The following is a 15,597-nucleotide window of genomic DNA, read 5'->3' as shown; positions in this document are numbered from 1 at the left end:
CTGTGGCAACTGGAAAACAAGCTGCATATATTAGCCATTTCTGTCTGTGCGCAGTGCAAAAAGAATTTATGCTGAAAACCCAATGTTATTGAGTTGCAGGCACTTACGTAATTAATTCAGAAATACTTTTTCTGTAATTGAGAAAACAATATTAAATATTTGGTAGGCAAGCAGTAGAGCGAAGCGTTCATTATGGCAATATTTAGTTTTTATTTCACTTCACTGTTATTTACATTATTTTATCTCCCCAATCCAACTAAATATTTTGTATATCATTCTGCCCATCTCATTCCAGAACTTACCTATAGTAGAAGCCCAATCGATATCTGCAGACCAATTTTACTATCCTGTGTACTCCGATGGTGCTTGAAAGCTTAGCTCTGTGAGGAAATTCTCCACCAGTTTCAGTGTGCTCTGAAAACTCGCCAGTAGCTTAGCACATTCAAGGTGGCCATACATTAAAAGTTCACTGCCAGCCATTGAATCCCCTCAGCCCTGGGGACAACTGACGAGGTCCCGGAGTCTGCCAGCTAGTGAACCCAGCTAAGATCAGATCCTTGCAGTTCCCCTGGGCAGCCCAAGCGAAGCCGGATTACCACGTGAGGGTGAGTCCTCTGGCGGCAGCCATAGCTGGCTCTACCAGGTGGTACTGAGTGTGGCCAATAAGGTGCCTGCCTGTCTGGACATCTACTTGTGCCACCAGCTGCAGAACACACAGCATCAACAAAGGGAGGCTGAAGAGGTTTGGCAGGAGTTCACTGTGCAGGGGCCCAAGAAGCTCTGCTGTTGTCCAAGTTGAGGCTGGGGACACAGGCCATTTCTCCGCCCCTGATCTCTGTGTTCACATGGACATGTGCTTTAGTCCTTTTGTGGTCGCAATAACTTTTGCCAAGACTTCCAGTCCCGATGCAGACTCTCACAGTGCTCCGGTTCTGCTGAGGAGAGCCGCAGTATGCTGCTACACAGGGTCTGACTGGACTTGAACTCATTGGCACCGTCACAAGAAATTCAACAGTACATTGTCTTGGACAGAAAAAAAACGATTGTTTCATTTAATTATAATTTCTAACTATGGTAAAGTGTTGCATGGTTGTGCAAAACTGTTTTCACACCTTTATAGCTCGCTTATTTTGTTTTATGTGGAACTTCATGCAGTTTGATATTTAAATCACTTCTAATATTCTTATATTTAATTTTTAACATGTATGTAATAAAAAAGCACAGATAAGTGTTTTACTAAGCTCCACAGAGCTTTATCTTTTTTCTATGGCATAACTTTGAAAAATTTGGTGGAGTGCCTTCCATTAGGGATTTTTGGTGGCCCACAAGTGTGCAAGATTCTCCAAAGTGTTTCCACAATTGGGCACGAGGCCTTTACTGCTGATTCTGGCATGCAGATTACTCAGCTTCAACAATAAAACACTGCAATAATACAATTTCACGAGATACCATTAAATGGGATCACGTGCAATGTTTACACCCAAGTACGCACCAGACTGGGAAAGTGACCAGCAGACTGGCTCATTCCTTCAAGTTCACCCTTCGTACTAGTTGCCTTGGACAAAGTATTAGTTACCCAACGTTTTCTCTATTAAGACTTCAGAGCCTGCCTTTTTCCAGCCTGCGCGGTGAGCCAAGGGTCTGGTCTGAAGAAAGAGTCCATCCCAAGCCAACACATCTTTCTTTTTTCTCTGGGGGGGCTCCGACGCGCCCCATGCCGCGCCCACCCTACCCCCGCCCCCAACCCTTGTTCCCAGATCCCGGCTTCGCCGGGGAAGCCCCCCGCCAGCACCCCGCCCGGCTCGGTGGACGCCACAGGTGGGCTCCTCCGTCATCTCCTCGCTCTTCCTCCGCAGGTGCACAAGGAGGTACAGGCCGAGGCAAGGGGCCAGTGCTCCCCGACCACCTCCGGCCAGTCCTCCAAGTTCTGCGCCCCCGCAGGGTGGCAGTGGCAGAAACCTGATCTGCGTACCAAGCCCAGGGGGACGGGGTCGCGACACCAGGGGTAGTTACCTTCGGGCCGCTGCCATCCCTCCCTTCCCCCCAGTCGTCGGGACTGTTTATCTTCGCCTCTGCTCCTCACTCTTTCTCTTTCACTTTTCTTTTCGCCGAGGGGGGGTGGGGTGGGACTCCCTGGCTTCAGAGCGCTCTGGGGAATCCCAGTTCCCTCGCTCCCCGTCGTCGTAGCCCAATAGAGAAGGGAATCGGGTGGCCGCGCCCGGGGCTGCGCTGCCCCGCCGCCCCGGACCCTGCAGCCGGGACTCGATGGAGGTACAGAGCCCTGTTTCTCCGCTTTGGGAACTGGGGTGCTGGTTGAGAAGGCGATACAATTTTGCCAGCAGAGTCTCCGCCTCGGGCCCCTCCCAACTCCAGTTGGACCCACCCGTTTCCCCCAAGAGGCTGCCGGCCGGCTGCCCCGCCCTCTTATGGGCAACACTTGACCGCAACTTCAGTTTTCGCTTGCACTTCGTGCAGAGGTTTTCCACCTTCTGGCCCTTTATATCTCTCGTGCGCTCTTCTGCCATCCTCCACTGCCAGAGGAGCGCAGATCGCTGGTCCACCTGCGCATCCCGCGCTCCCCAGTGCGCTGCCCTCTTTGCGTGTTGCCAGCTGCCGGCGAGCCTCCAGGGCTGGCTGACAGCAGGGACGTGCGCCTAGCCACCCTCGCCAAGCCACCGGTTCGGGAGAAGACGGGGTCTGGCAGCACAAAGCGTTGAGTTTCTCACCTAATTGAGCTCAGAAAGTTCAAGAAAGGTACCGCAGCTCCCTGCTTCTTCCCTGCTCCCTCCCAAACTCGAGGGCCAGTGCAAACGTGTGTGAGTGTGTGCGCCTGCGCGGCTGTCTCTACCTTTGCTGACAAAATCAAATTGTCCTCCTCTTCTTTAATCAGGACCCCCCCTTTTTTCCCCCCAGGGAGAGGAATTTGCAGGAATGGTCACTGTTTGACAGTCAGCCTTGGGTCTATATTACTAGTTTCAACCCGGGATGAGACACTTGTCTCTTAGAAAAGCAGTATCAGGAACTTGGAAGAAATGTAGATTTGTACTGCAGTCGAATCCCTTATTCGAGGTGGCTTTTCAGCCACTGGGCAGAAGCCTTTGCCTTCACTTCCCTTGCCTTTGGGGTCAAATTCATAAATGTTCTCTCTGACCAAGATCTGTAAGTTTAGTACCTGTCTTTTCTTTTGCCTGTTGTTTCAGATCTTATATTTGGGTCCTTGATCTATTTTGAATTAATTTTTTGTGCAGAGGGACAAACTGTGGATTTAAATGAAAATCCAGTTTTTTCCTACTGTTATTAAAACTGCATATTGTGAGTGTATAGAATATATTTGAATTTAACCATGTAATGCCATGCATGTAAGAGTTCGTTAACTTCAACATCTGTCTTCAGGAATAAAGATGGAATGAATGCTTATAACAGATTATTATAGGATGAGTCAGAAATTTTGAAACTGGAAGTGAAGTGGTTACCACTATCTATTATTTTTCATTGTGTTTTTTAAAGCTACTTAAAAATGACTTTATCGGGTGACATTGGTGAATAGCATGGGATAGGTTTCAGGGGCACAGTGCTATATAATACAGCTACTTTCTACTGTCATGGCATTGGTATGGCATCACCTAGTAGCTGGTAGGCATCTTCATCTTGTTGGTGTGCCTAAAGGGACGGGACTGCACCAGTAAGTCAGGTCCCGTTGGTTCCAGCATCCTGGTGTGCAGAGTTGCAAGCTGAACCATTCTACTGAAAGCATGAAGTGCAATGTTGATTAAATGTCAAACGCCTGCCCTTGTATTAAAAAGCACTTTCAGTGGGCATGGGAGACAGAGGGAGGAGGTACTAAGGAAAGAATGTGAAAAATATATGAAGGAAAGGACTGTACCTGAGGCTATCGCCATTTAAGATTGTCAATGTGATGAAAAATTTCAAGTTTCACTTTATTTAGTTAAAAAGCCTCAAAAAGTTCTGAAGTTTTGTTACCGTAGTGCTTTAATGCCGTGTCCTTATCTCTCTCCCTCTGTTTTATCCTTTCAAAGTTCTGGTCGTACACAGAATGACCTTTCCTGAAGCAGATGCTGCTTCGGGACAGAGAGACAAGGAGGAGTTGGGATGCCCCTGGTGGGGAAGGTTTCATAGGCAGAGCGTTCCCGTAATTCTTCTCAGCTTTTTAAATGGGCCTCTGACCCCAAACAGTTTTTAAAACATTGGAATCCACTGCTCTGCTCACTGGAAGTGGAAACTCCAGAATCTGATTTGAAATTATAGTGCTGGAATTTGGAATTTTCCTACAGATTACGGGTAGGCTTAAGAAAAACAAGGGGATGCTTTTTGTTCTAATCTGTGGGATTAATACATAAATGTCAACAGCTATGTCACACACATAATGAAATGCAAGTTTATAAACTTCTTTGGAGGGTGGGGAAAAACAGTGATTTAAAGTCGATTAGAGGTCGAAATAGAGTTGAAATAGAGTTTGATAATTGAAGGATTTTAAACCCAAAAGGCTCTTCATCTCACATTTACTGGCTCTGAGCAGACCCAAGACCTAAGAAGGCTGGGAATGAAGCCCTGAAATTTGGGTATAACTGGATTTTTCTGAGGAAAATACCCATAATTCTAAGCAGTTTTTATATGGGTCTCAGACCCCAAAACACTTTTTAAAAGTCTTTAAAATTTAGAAGACCATCCTTACTGTTGAATTTTGTTCATTATGTAACCATTCTTTTTTTTTAAAGATTTTATTTATTTATTTTTAGAGATGGGGGAGGGAAAAAGAAAAAAAGAAACACCAATGTGTGGTTGCCTCTTGCTCACCCCACACAGGGGACTTGGTTCTCAACCCAAGCATGTGCCCTGACTGGGAATCGAACCCCTGACTCTTTGGTTTGCAGGTCTACACTTAGTCCACTTAGCCACACCAGCTAGGGATATAACTGTTCTTTTGAAGGTTAGGTAATGGGGTAATACAGAGTACTGTCTTTGGGTCCACAACTTGAATTATATGAAATGATACTAATCCTGGTTAATTTTTTAAATTCTTATTATGTATCAGATGTTGTTCTAAGAATGTGTTTTTAAAAGTTGTCATAATAAATTCATGTGGTGGTAGGGACTGCATCTTAGAACAGAGGAAATGGAGGCATAGAGTAATTACATAACTTTTCCAAGGCTACAGCTTGAAAATGGTGGAGCTGTGGTTTGAACCTGGGGAGATTTGGTCCGTAGCATTTGTGAAGGTTGCCATTATTCCCATAGAAATACTTTCCACAATTTGACAGTGACCGTCAACCACTATTTTATTTTGGTGCAGTGTTATAAGGACAGAACGTCGGGTTTAAAGGAATGCTTATATGTGCTTAACATGGTTGACATGATTAAATATATATTTAAAGATCACCTTTATGACCAAATACTATTCACATGACTGTGTATATGTGTTTGGTTCTATGGAGAAGTTTCTTTCATGGTTTCCGAGTGAAAACATTTGTCTGACTTGTACTGTTTTTGCTGACAGAGCTTGACAAATGTAGTAGGCCAATGTGAACTGATCTATATTATCAATCTATCTATGGACTCATCCATCCAAGCAGAAGCCTGGGACTCAGGCTTCAGGACGGGAAGAGAGATCAGGACGGAAGACTTTCTCATTATTATCACGCCGGCGGTGGGATAGTCAGCTGTGGGGGGAGTCCCCTTTCAGAAGGCTTTACGGTGTGAGGGTTGACGAGAAGCCAGCTTCTTTCTTCAGCTCAATTATTGGCTCTCGGATGAGTTTACCCAGTGGCTAAAGATTCCTGCCTGAGGCTGTTGAGACTGAACATTGCCGAAGTGCTCGCTGCGACCCCATTTGAGGGGTCGGTCGGAAAAATTCCATACGAGAGTTGAGAGAGCGTTTGGGGTGGTAGCTAGTAGTACTGGAATGTGTTCTCTCCTAACTATCTAATGGCGAATTGTACTAACTAACTATTAAAACTAAAATAACTAGTGTACCAATTGTTTTGTTTATGTCAAGGAATGGTATCCTTTGTTAAAAAAGTTCTTAAGCGCTAGAATCAGAAATGGGGAATAAGAGGCTCTTTGGTGTCAGTTCAGTTCAATAATACTGTGTGTGCACATTTGATCTCAAGAGGCAGGGTATTTGTATGCACATATTGTCCAGTGTTTTAACCCACTTCATGTCTCCTGGTGTCTTGCCGATTATTTTAGAAGGGCAGGGGACCGTATGCAAACCACATAAAAGTGGACAAGAATTCTGAGTCCCTATTAGCCGGTCATGTTCTACGCTAGGACCTGTGCCCATTACTTCCTCTGAACACTGAGGTCGCCCAGTGTGCAGACAGAATGCAGGGAAGAGCAGGAGACTGACGGAAGGTGTTTACTCAGAGAAGTGTGAGGCTGATGGCAGGGGAAAACAGCAACGTGAAAAGAGATGGGACACAGGGTCGAAGATCCCTTGTGTCTTTCCACTCTCCTCCCTGGGTCTCTTGCTCAGAGACCTTCTCCTAGAAATTTGAGAGACAAACTCCCCCTTGTACACTGTTAGCACTGACCTCTGAAGTGTTCCAGCAATTGTTCTTTAACTGAACATTTTACAGTTAGAAACTTGATCGTATAGTTTCCCAGTTTCTTGGCTCTCCTCCCTCCTCAGCAACAAAAATATGTAACTTAAATTTAATTCTTAAAGAAATACTTTTATTGTTAAAATGATTATGTTTCTTTAAATATTAGTATGCAATTAACCAAAATAACTCATTAACTTACAATAAGAAATACTTAGGCATAAAGCTAAACCATGTATGGAGGTAGGTACGGATGGTATGAGATTAGTGACCTCATCGGGGGAGGTTTCTCTGATGTCACTTTTTCCGATTGTCCCTGCGTTGGGCACTCTGGAGAGGCAAGGCACAGGGTAGGGTTCTGGATGGGGAGAAAGATGCCTTCCTTTCAGAAAATGAGAGAAGGGTGACTATGAAAGGGGAACAAGGAAAGGAGAACTTGCTAGAAATCTGCTGGCCTCAGGCACATTTCAGGCATATCCTTCATAAAAAAGGATAATAATAGTTAACTAATACAACTGTATGAAAATAGCGGATCTGCAGACTGGTTTCTTTAGAACTCTCTGTGCCCGTGCGGACCTTGAAAAGTCATGGGCTCCCCAGGCGCACCTGCACTTCACTTTGAGGGTCTCTGGTCCAGCTCGAACTTACTGTCCACACCCCTCCCTTGGTTTCTGGATTACCACCATGGGGGAGGGGAGGTTGGGCAGTAAGGAGTAGAAAGCCTGGCTGCTGTACAGGCTTTCTGTTTGGAGGGGGCAGGGTCGGGGGTAGGGTGGGAATGGGTTCCAGCTGGACTTGGGAGCTTGCTGGGCTTGCCTTTGTAGGCTAGTCCCTTCCAGCCTCAGCTCCAGACACACTTCCCCGTCTGTGCTCTGGACACACCGCTGTTTCTCACACTCCCTGTCAGCCTTCCTCTGCCCATCCTCTGTGGTGCTCCCTGTACTGCCCAGGCTGAAAGATTTCTTCCTCATGTGAATTTATCTGGTGCTGTCTATGTTCCCCTGCATCAGCTTTTGTCCCTTTAAATTCACCTTTTTATGTGTTTGCCTCTACAGTAACGTTTTCAATAAAAAGATAGGAGAGTGGGTTCCATGTGCTTAGCCAGGAGCTGGTCGTGTAGTGACTCTGTACTGACTTCAGTGAGAGTGAGTCAGATCATTCAATGGCTCGGCGGCTCAGGGGAGGAATGTGAAGCATGTAGAAAACATAAGTAAATATAGCAATACAAATAATACAGTAATAAAAACAATGTTGGCATATGATAATAAATCAGCATTTAGGAAATTTCGTCTGAGGCAGGCCATATTGAAGAAATCACAAATCAGAAGGAAGAAACCTGGCCATACACATGGCAGTCTTTCAGGGGTGGAACCTCCTGCCCACTGTCTGCTCAAGGGCGAAGCTTTAGTAGTTTACCCTTTCTTTCCACCATCACTGGTTTTCTCTCTCTTATGGCTCTTTCCCATCAACAAACAGCCCTGATGTATTTTTTCCCAACTCTCTTGACCTCCTGTTTCTCTCCAGCCACCACCTGGTTTTCTGTCCCCCTTTTATGGAAAAATTTCAAAGGCAACTCCACCCTCTGTCTCTAATTTCTCTCTTGCAGTGGTGGCCCTGGCCTCGATGCCCGCAGCCCCACTAAACACCCATATGTCAGAGGTCGCATGAACCCCCGGGCTAAATGCAGCGGGTCGGGCTTGCTCCCCTTCCCGCACGTCACCCAAGAGTTTGGAGTTGTCTTGCCGGCTTCCCTGCTCTTCTTATTTCCTTTGACCTCACCAGCACCTGTTTGTGTCCTTTACTGGTTCTTTATTCCCATAATCTTTTAAGGTCTAATCTTTAGGTCTTTCCTCTATCTGCACTCATGCCCTTGGTGGTCTCATTCAGTCTCACGGCTTTTACTGTCTTCATATACTGCTGACTCCTACATGTCTCTCTCCAATCATGGCTTCTCACTGAACTGCACTCAGAAAGCCAACCACCCTTCAACATCTCTGACTGGATAGCTAGTAGTCATTGGACCCCCGACGTACTCACACCAAAACTGCTTCTTCCACCGTCTTCCCCAACTCACTTGACAGACAGTTCTATTTTTTTTTTGACATGCAGAGGTTGTCTATAATGTCTCTCACATCCCACCTACACCTTGGTGAGGTGTAGGTGATGTCTCTCGGCTGCCGTTGCAGCAGGTGGTCTCCCTGCTCCACATGTCACCCCTCATGCAACCCCACTTCTCCTATGACACAGGGGCTGGGATGTTTCCCTGAACCTGTTTCCAGTTCCTGCCCTGCTTTGGTTAAATAACAAAAACCAAAGCAACCCACCAAGCCAAACAAACACAAAGAAGCCTCTGAAACCAGTGACTTAAGAAAACAGTAATTTTTAATTGCCATTATTCTACAACTGGGCTACCTTTGCTGGTCGGTTCCCCTTGGGTTGCTGGGGATGAAGCATTGAAGGCCCCACCCTTCATGGACCCCTCCCCCCCCGCCCCCCCCCAGCTCAGCTGGGCTGCCTGGGAAGTGAGAGCCTCCTCCTAGGATTCCTCCTCTGTCCAGGAGAGCTCGCTCTTGTTAGCAGCTGGGAAGGCTGCATCCTGCTCATGGAGAGTTAGCCGTCTAGAGACGTGTTTTCCCTGTTGTTTAGCCAGTGGTGCTTCTTGTAGTATGGTCTTCTTATAAACCCTGGGGGTTTCCCTCATATTTTTACTGAGGTCCCTTCTCTTAGAAAAGAGGCACCCACAAAACTCCTAAGGGAGGCTCCTCTTAACCTCGGCTGCAAGTCAGGGTGCTTCTGGAAAAGCTCTTGGGATCTGCAGGGTGCTCTGCTGTGGCTGACAGTCTCCTTGAGGTGCTGCCTTTTGAATTTTCCCCAGGTCCCAGTGAGGGGCGTTTCCAGCTCTACGCTGCACTTGCTCTTTAACCTGGGAGCACGTGGTACTTCTGGACCCTGGATTTGATCTTGGCCCTAAGACTATTTTTTCTCTGAGAATCCCCCGCTGCCTAGACAGGCAAGCATGACAGTCAGTTTTATTTCCCCACCTAGCAAGTCCCAAGTTGAATGATTTTCTTTAAATTCTGCCTGAGCATTTCAGTTCATCTTTTTCTTTCTGTAATTAACCCCAGGCAGCTAAATGAAGTCACTTACCACATTTGGAAACCTTAACCAGATCCAAAAGTTCATGAGGCACATTTCTTTAATTCTGTGTTATTGCTGATGACACTGTTGTTTCTTCCTGCTGCCTGACACGAGCTCCCCTCCCTCCAGCCTCTGGTGATAATTCCCTCAGTGCCTTTCTAGCTGTCCCTAACCGTGTCCTTGCTCTTCTTCAGGTGCCTCCCCACCACCTGGTCTCCTATCAATTTCAGCATCAATTCATAATTGCTAAGAAATCAACCACCCCAGAATTTACTAGTGTCCAATAGGAACCATTTAATTTGTTCCAGGTTCCCAGCTTAGAAATCAAGACAGAAAACTGGCAATGCCTTGTCCCCACTCCACGATGTCTGTGGTCTCAGCTGATGTGACTGTAGAGGCTGACTGTCTGAGATATCTCAAGACATTGGGTGTTATATACGGGGCCCCAGTGCTGGCTGTTGGTGGATTCCTTCATTCTCCTCCACTTGGCTCTTTCAGCAGGCTAGATTAGGCTTTCCTGCAGCACGGTGGCCTCACGGTTGTAGACGCCGTCCGTAATATCCTGCTACTATAAAAAAGGAAGTGGAAGCTTCGGATGCTCTTAAGAGGCCTGGATGCCGAATTTGCTGACTGTCACATTTGTCTCATTCCATTGGCAAAGGTGAGCCCGAAGGTCCTCCCGGATTCAAGGGGTGAAGGCACTGACTCTGTCCCTCGATGGGTGAGTGTGCCTTGCTTGTTCACGGCAGGGAGGCACTGATGCGTGGCAGCTATCTTTTGGAAACCTGCCATGCATTGTGATCCTGTTTAAATATTAATTAAGTCATGCCACTCCTCTCTTCAAAACTCCCACTGCCTTCTTATTTCACTTCATTATAAGCCAAGTTCCATTACAGTGGTTAATGAGGCCCTAAAGGGTTTGTGCCTCTATTATCTCATCCACTGTTTCTCTCTTAGCTCACTCATTCAGTCACATTGCCAACCTTTCTGTTCCTCCACCGCACTGCTCTGTCCTTATCTAAAGGGTCTTTGAACTGGGTGTTCCCCCTGCCAAGAGTGCCGGTCTCTCAGATACATTGCATCCCCATGACGTATTTATGTGCAAGCGTGGTGCCTTTTGACTTCCTTCATTCATTTCACCCACCCCCAACCCTGCTGCTGGCAACCACTAAAGTGTTCTCTGTCTCTATTAGCTCATTTTCTTTTTGAATATCCATCTTTAACGAACCACTTCCTTATGAAGTTCTCTGGCCCCCTGAAAAAATATTGACCACATCCCTGTTTGTGTTCTCTCCACTTGATAGACACCTTTCCAATACTATGCTCAATACTGGACGCTGTTGATGTGTGTTCACACGGCCTCTCTGGGGTAAATGATACAGGTGGTACTACGGATGGCAAGAATGGGTTGGTGGAGGTGGAAGGGCTGAAGTTTGAGAAACATCATGTCCGTGTGTGCTCAGCAGCTTGCCCAGCACGTAGGAGACCTTCAATAATATGATTTTTGTTGTCAGTAGTGATTGCATATTGCTAAGGGCTCAAGTGATAGAAGGCTCCGAGCAGAGGAGACAGGCTAGATTTGACTGGAAATAAACCATACGTGGTCACAGAGCTTTGGGAAACCATTCTCTGCATATTCAAAAAAGGAAAACAGAATTTCTTGAGGGCCAGGCTACAGATGGCATCCTCACATGCATTATTAGGGTGATGTTCATGAGCTCTTTAGATTAGCATGAATTTTATAGAACTAAAAAAAGGACTGTTCAATATTTTGTGCCAGTTTGATTATTGAAGGGATCATTGTATAAGTTGCAAAATAAATCCTCGGTAAATGCAAGGAAATAGAAACAAGTTACACCCTATTCTCTAACTTCCTTCAAATCTAAATCCTTTCATTTTCCTAATTCTACTTACCCAGTATTTTGAAAATAAGTTTCAGTAGACAAAATAGAGGACAAAATAGATTACTACTATTTGTAAAAATAGTAGACATTCAATGTATTTAGTGCCTCTTCTCTTCAGGATTCAAGAGAACAAATATATAGTCATAACATTCCTTTGTCACTTTAAAATTTGCTGTAACCCCAAGTGCCAGGTAAAAAATGCATAGTTTATGTCTTTAGAGTTAACTCCCCAAAGCAAGATTCTAGTTTTCATTGTTTCGCGCAGGACCTCTAAAACTTTAGGCAAGAGACTTTATGATGGCTGTTTTTGCTCTTTAGATTTGATACTGAAGTATTTCTCTTCTCAAACCCTGACCTTTTAAAATTCAAGGCACATTCCTCTCACTCTGCTTCCGAAGTTTATAAAACATTTGCTCCCAGCCTCTGGGTTTGAATCCAGGCAAGCAAGCAACAGACCCTATGTTCTCCTCAACAGCAGCAGCTTGAAGAGCCTATCCTGCTGTCTTCTGGGTTTAACGACTCCTTGACTGTCTACTCTTCCAATACATTGCTCCCCGAGGATCCTTCCCAGTCTTTTGCTCTGGTGATGGTGAAAGGATGAGCCATTCCTTGGGTCTAAGCCATAGACTTATGCAATTGTGTCACTAATTTTCAGGTCCTGTGTGCCCCACAACCCAGTCTCAGACCACAAATACCAGTCAAGGTTAGCACATGCAGTGAAGCAGGCTTCTCCCAATCTTACCTTTCTGGGAAAATGAGGGCGGGAACACGGTACAGCAATATAACCCTCCTCTTCATCTCTTCCTCCACTTCTGGGTCCCGACTGTCCAACTCCGGGCGGCCAAATTAAGACACAATTCCCTTCTCTCTCCCACAGGATTTTCAAAGAGTTGACATCAGTTTCTGAGCATATCTGGGCATTGCACAGACTACCTTATTTTTCTGGAACCTACAGGGAAGATTCCCAGAGAGGGAGCCAGCTGCCCTTGCTGATTCTTTATCTAAGTAGGAACTGGGATTTATTGCCTTCTCTCCCAGCTGTTTTGTACAAGAAACAGTTAGCTATGGAAATATATGACAATACTTGCCGCTGTTATCATGAAGCCGCCTTGGTCCGAGTGTGAAAAGAAAAGTGTGGTGCCTTAGCTACAGAGAGAAAGAGATTGTGAAAATTCCGTCTTCCTATTTGTCTAAGGTGGAAGGGCGGTGACTGCTGCAGTGAGGCAGGGAAAAGCAGAGTAGTTTGAGAGCAGTGGTGGGTGGTGCGATTCCTTTGGTTGTTCTGACCCACAGAGTAATTATATGGAAATTGGGGGAATCAAGTAGATTGCACTGTTCAAGTATTTTGCTGGTGGGGCTGGTGCTGGCGCAGGGTAGTTACATCTAAGAGCTGAAATTAAAACAATTCAAAGTCTACTAAAACAGCCCTTCAGTTATTGTCAAAACATATGGGCTTCTAGAGTTCCTGTTGTAACCGTATATTTTAGGGGTAATTGGACCTCTTATAAAATTGAATTTAATATGGAGAGACAACACATGCATCACACATGCTCGTGCTCCCTGTTCACCGAGGGAACTACCAGTGAAGAATTAAACTGGGAAGCTGAGACAGTCAGCCCCGGTTTTACTCCTTTGTGTAGAAGTACAACAGCTTGAGCTTCCCCGCACTAGAGGAATTCCCTCAGGTCAATTCTGATGGTTCTGAGGTGTCACTCAAGATAGATGAATCCGATCATGTGCTGATGACCAATCTGTGACCTTCGCAGGTGTCCTGAGGCACTGGAAGGAACCTCAGACCTCACCCCCTTATTTTAAAGACAAAGGAACTGAGGTTCAGAGACACGAAGGACCCTGCTTGCGTCACATAGCTGTCCAAAGACAGAGTCAGGACCAGAGCCCCAGTCTCCAGGGTTCCAGTGCCCTTGAGGGTTTGGTTAGGTCAGGAAGGCTGCCAACGTCATCCAAGGGCCTTCAGTCTCAATATCATGTGACCTGTCATTTTAGAAGTTATGACGTGCTAATGGTGCACGACAAGAAAGACGGCAGTCTGTGTGGAGTCTAGATAAAGATGGTGAACACCACTGCCATGTTTACACAACACGTCGGAAGAGAGAGATTCTGTGTCTGTAGGAATTAATGTTTGTAGTCCAAGCGCATGATAGCAATGCCTTCAATGTTAGTTGCCTAGGGACTATGTTCTAAAACTGGATGGAGATCACTTTCTATGTTGCATTCTAACCTAGATGATATATTCTACAAGACTTTCCAATTTTCTTTGTTCCCATTCCATGTTTGTCAAAGAATCTTATTAGTAGCTCGGCCGTTTAAGCTAATAATGCAGCCTCAGGTATTCTCAGTTGGCTGTGGCGCAAGAAGCAGTAACTATACCTCTTCATGCCCCTTTCCTTCTAGAAAGCCCCCCAAAGTACACCCAATATAAAGGGTCAAAATCTTAAAGATGGTAACGAATGTGTAATTTTATGGAAGGAACGAGGCACTTTGGGTGTTTGATGGTGTTCATCTAGCCCATGGTCTTTGCACAGAAGTTGAGGAGTATGAAAGGGAAACCTGGAAAGCAAAGATTAGAAAGAAGAAAGGAATGGTAATCTATTCATAGTAGTGGTTCTGGGAACTCTCCTAACCTAGGGACAGGCATTCTGTTTACTGTGTCCCAGGTGATCAGACACAGCTCTGGGCAAGAGGAAAGAAGCAGCAAAACTGCGAGCGACAGCTATGTCCTGCTGTCCAGTTCAGGGACAGAAGGCCAGCAATCACACGGATCACACTGGCCTCGAGAGCCCAAGCATCTGACCGGTTGGCAGACAGGCTGCCTGAATGGAGACAGTATGCATCTCAGCAGTTTTATAGGCGCTACTGTCTTGCTGTAGTCTGCTTGTCAGGACGCAGCCTGGCGAGCACTGCTTTAGCAACAAGACTGATGGGACTTTTATAGCAGATTTGTGGCCACGGTGCTGATTCAGAGATCCAAAGTTCAGGGTAAATCAGCTGCCGCATTTCATATGAAGCCACGTATTTAGCGTAGGAAATACCAGAAGCCTCATCGGCAGGCATAATTAAACTTTGGAAGCATGACAACCAACTCCAGTGAAACTTCAGGGTGCAGTGTGGTCTGAGTGCATCTGTGTTGAGGAGACCAGCTTTGCCTTCAACTTTAACTTCTCCGTGTGGTTTATGAGGATTGTGCTAAACATACCTCCTTGCTTCTGTGAGGGATGGGTGAGAAGCAATGGGAATGGTCAAATCCAGTTATCTGCCAGCTGGAGATGTGTGATGTAATTAAGTCATCGCTTTCCTCAATAGGCTGGTATCAGCAGGTAATAAGAAATGTGCCTCATTACAAACGGTCGTGTGGCGTCTCATGCTGCACCAGATGAGCTGTGTCTTCCGTGGCAGCACCAAGCAGTCGCATGGTGATTGGTGTCTTTGTGGCTTCTGTAAATCATAACGTACACTTTAATAGCCCAACAATTATCTATAGTGGCTGTACTGGAAAATTGTTTGGGAATGATTGGCTGGTTTTATGATGAGGAATAATTTTTATGCGGCTCTTTTTATATAAATACCTGAACAATTCAAAAGAAGAAAATTCATTTTAAACATATACTTGGGAACTTTTTTTTAAAGATTTTATTTATTTACTTTTAGAGGGGAAGGGAAGGAGAGAGGGAGAGAAATATCAATGTATGGTTCCCTGCTGGGAACTGGCCTGCAACCCAGGAATGTGCCTTGACTGGCAATTGAACCTCGGTTGCTTGGTTCACAGGCCCGCGCTCAATCCACTGAGCTACACCAGCCAGGGCTATACTTGGGAACTTTTTATTGATCATTTGTCTTTAACTGAAAATGTTTGAAGGGTCATAAAGTCACCAAAATAGCTTTCCATACCTGTATTTTTAGAGTTAAAAGTTATGTGTGTATAGTATTCCTTCCACATGAAGATGTGTAGTCAGAGCAAAGAGGCAATGACTGGTCGC

At 45.6% G+C, this 15,597-nt stretch overlaps 1 protein-coding gene across 2 annotated transcripts in view; it reads left to right on the top strand.

The window, feature by feature from the left end:
• The first annotated feature begins 2,186 nt into the window (after positions 1–2,186).
• Positions 2,187–15,597, top strand: part of IL15 (interleukin 15) — a 47,730-nt gene continuing 34,319 nt past the window's right edge. The window contains exon 1 of one of the 2 annotated variants that reach the window (XM_037058475.1): positions 2,187–2,271. The gene's annotated coding sequence lies outside the window, so the exon portion shown is untranslated. Of the gene's footprint in view, positions 2,272–2,470; positions 2,755–15,597 lie in introns of those variants that run through there. The other variant, XM_037058474.1, reaches the window with a different exon arrangement.

The sequence above is a fragment of the Sturnira hondurensis genome, unplaced genomic scaffold (assembly GCF_014824575.4).
Source record: "Sturnira hondurensis isolate 20B ecotype Veracruz unplaced genomic scaffold, ASM1482457v3 Scaffold0010128, whole genome shotgun sequence".
In the NCBI taxonomy this organism is placed as follows: Eukaryota; Metazoa; Chordata; class Mammalia; order Chiroptera; family Phyllostomidae; genus Sturnira; species Sturnira hondurensis.
Note: the sequence above shows the minus strand (reverse complement) of the source record. Positions and strands in the feature narration are given on the sequence as shown.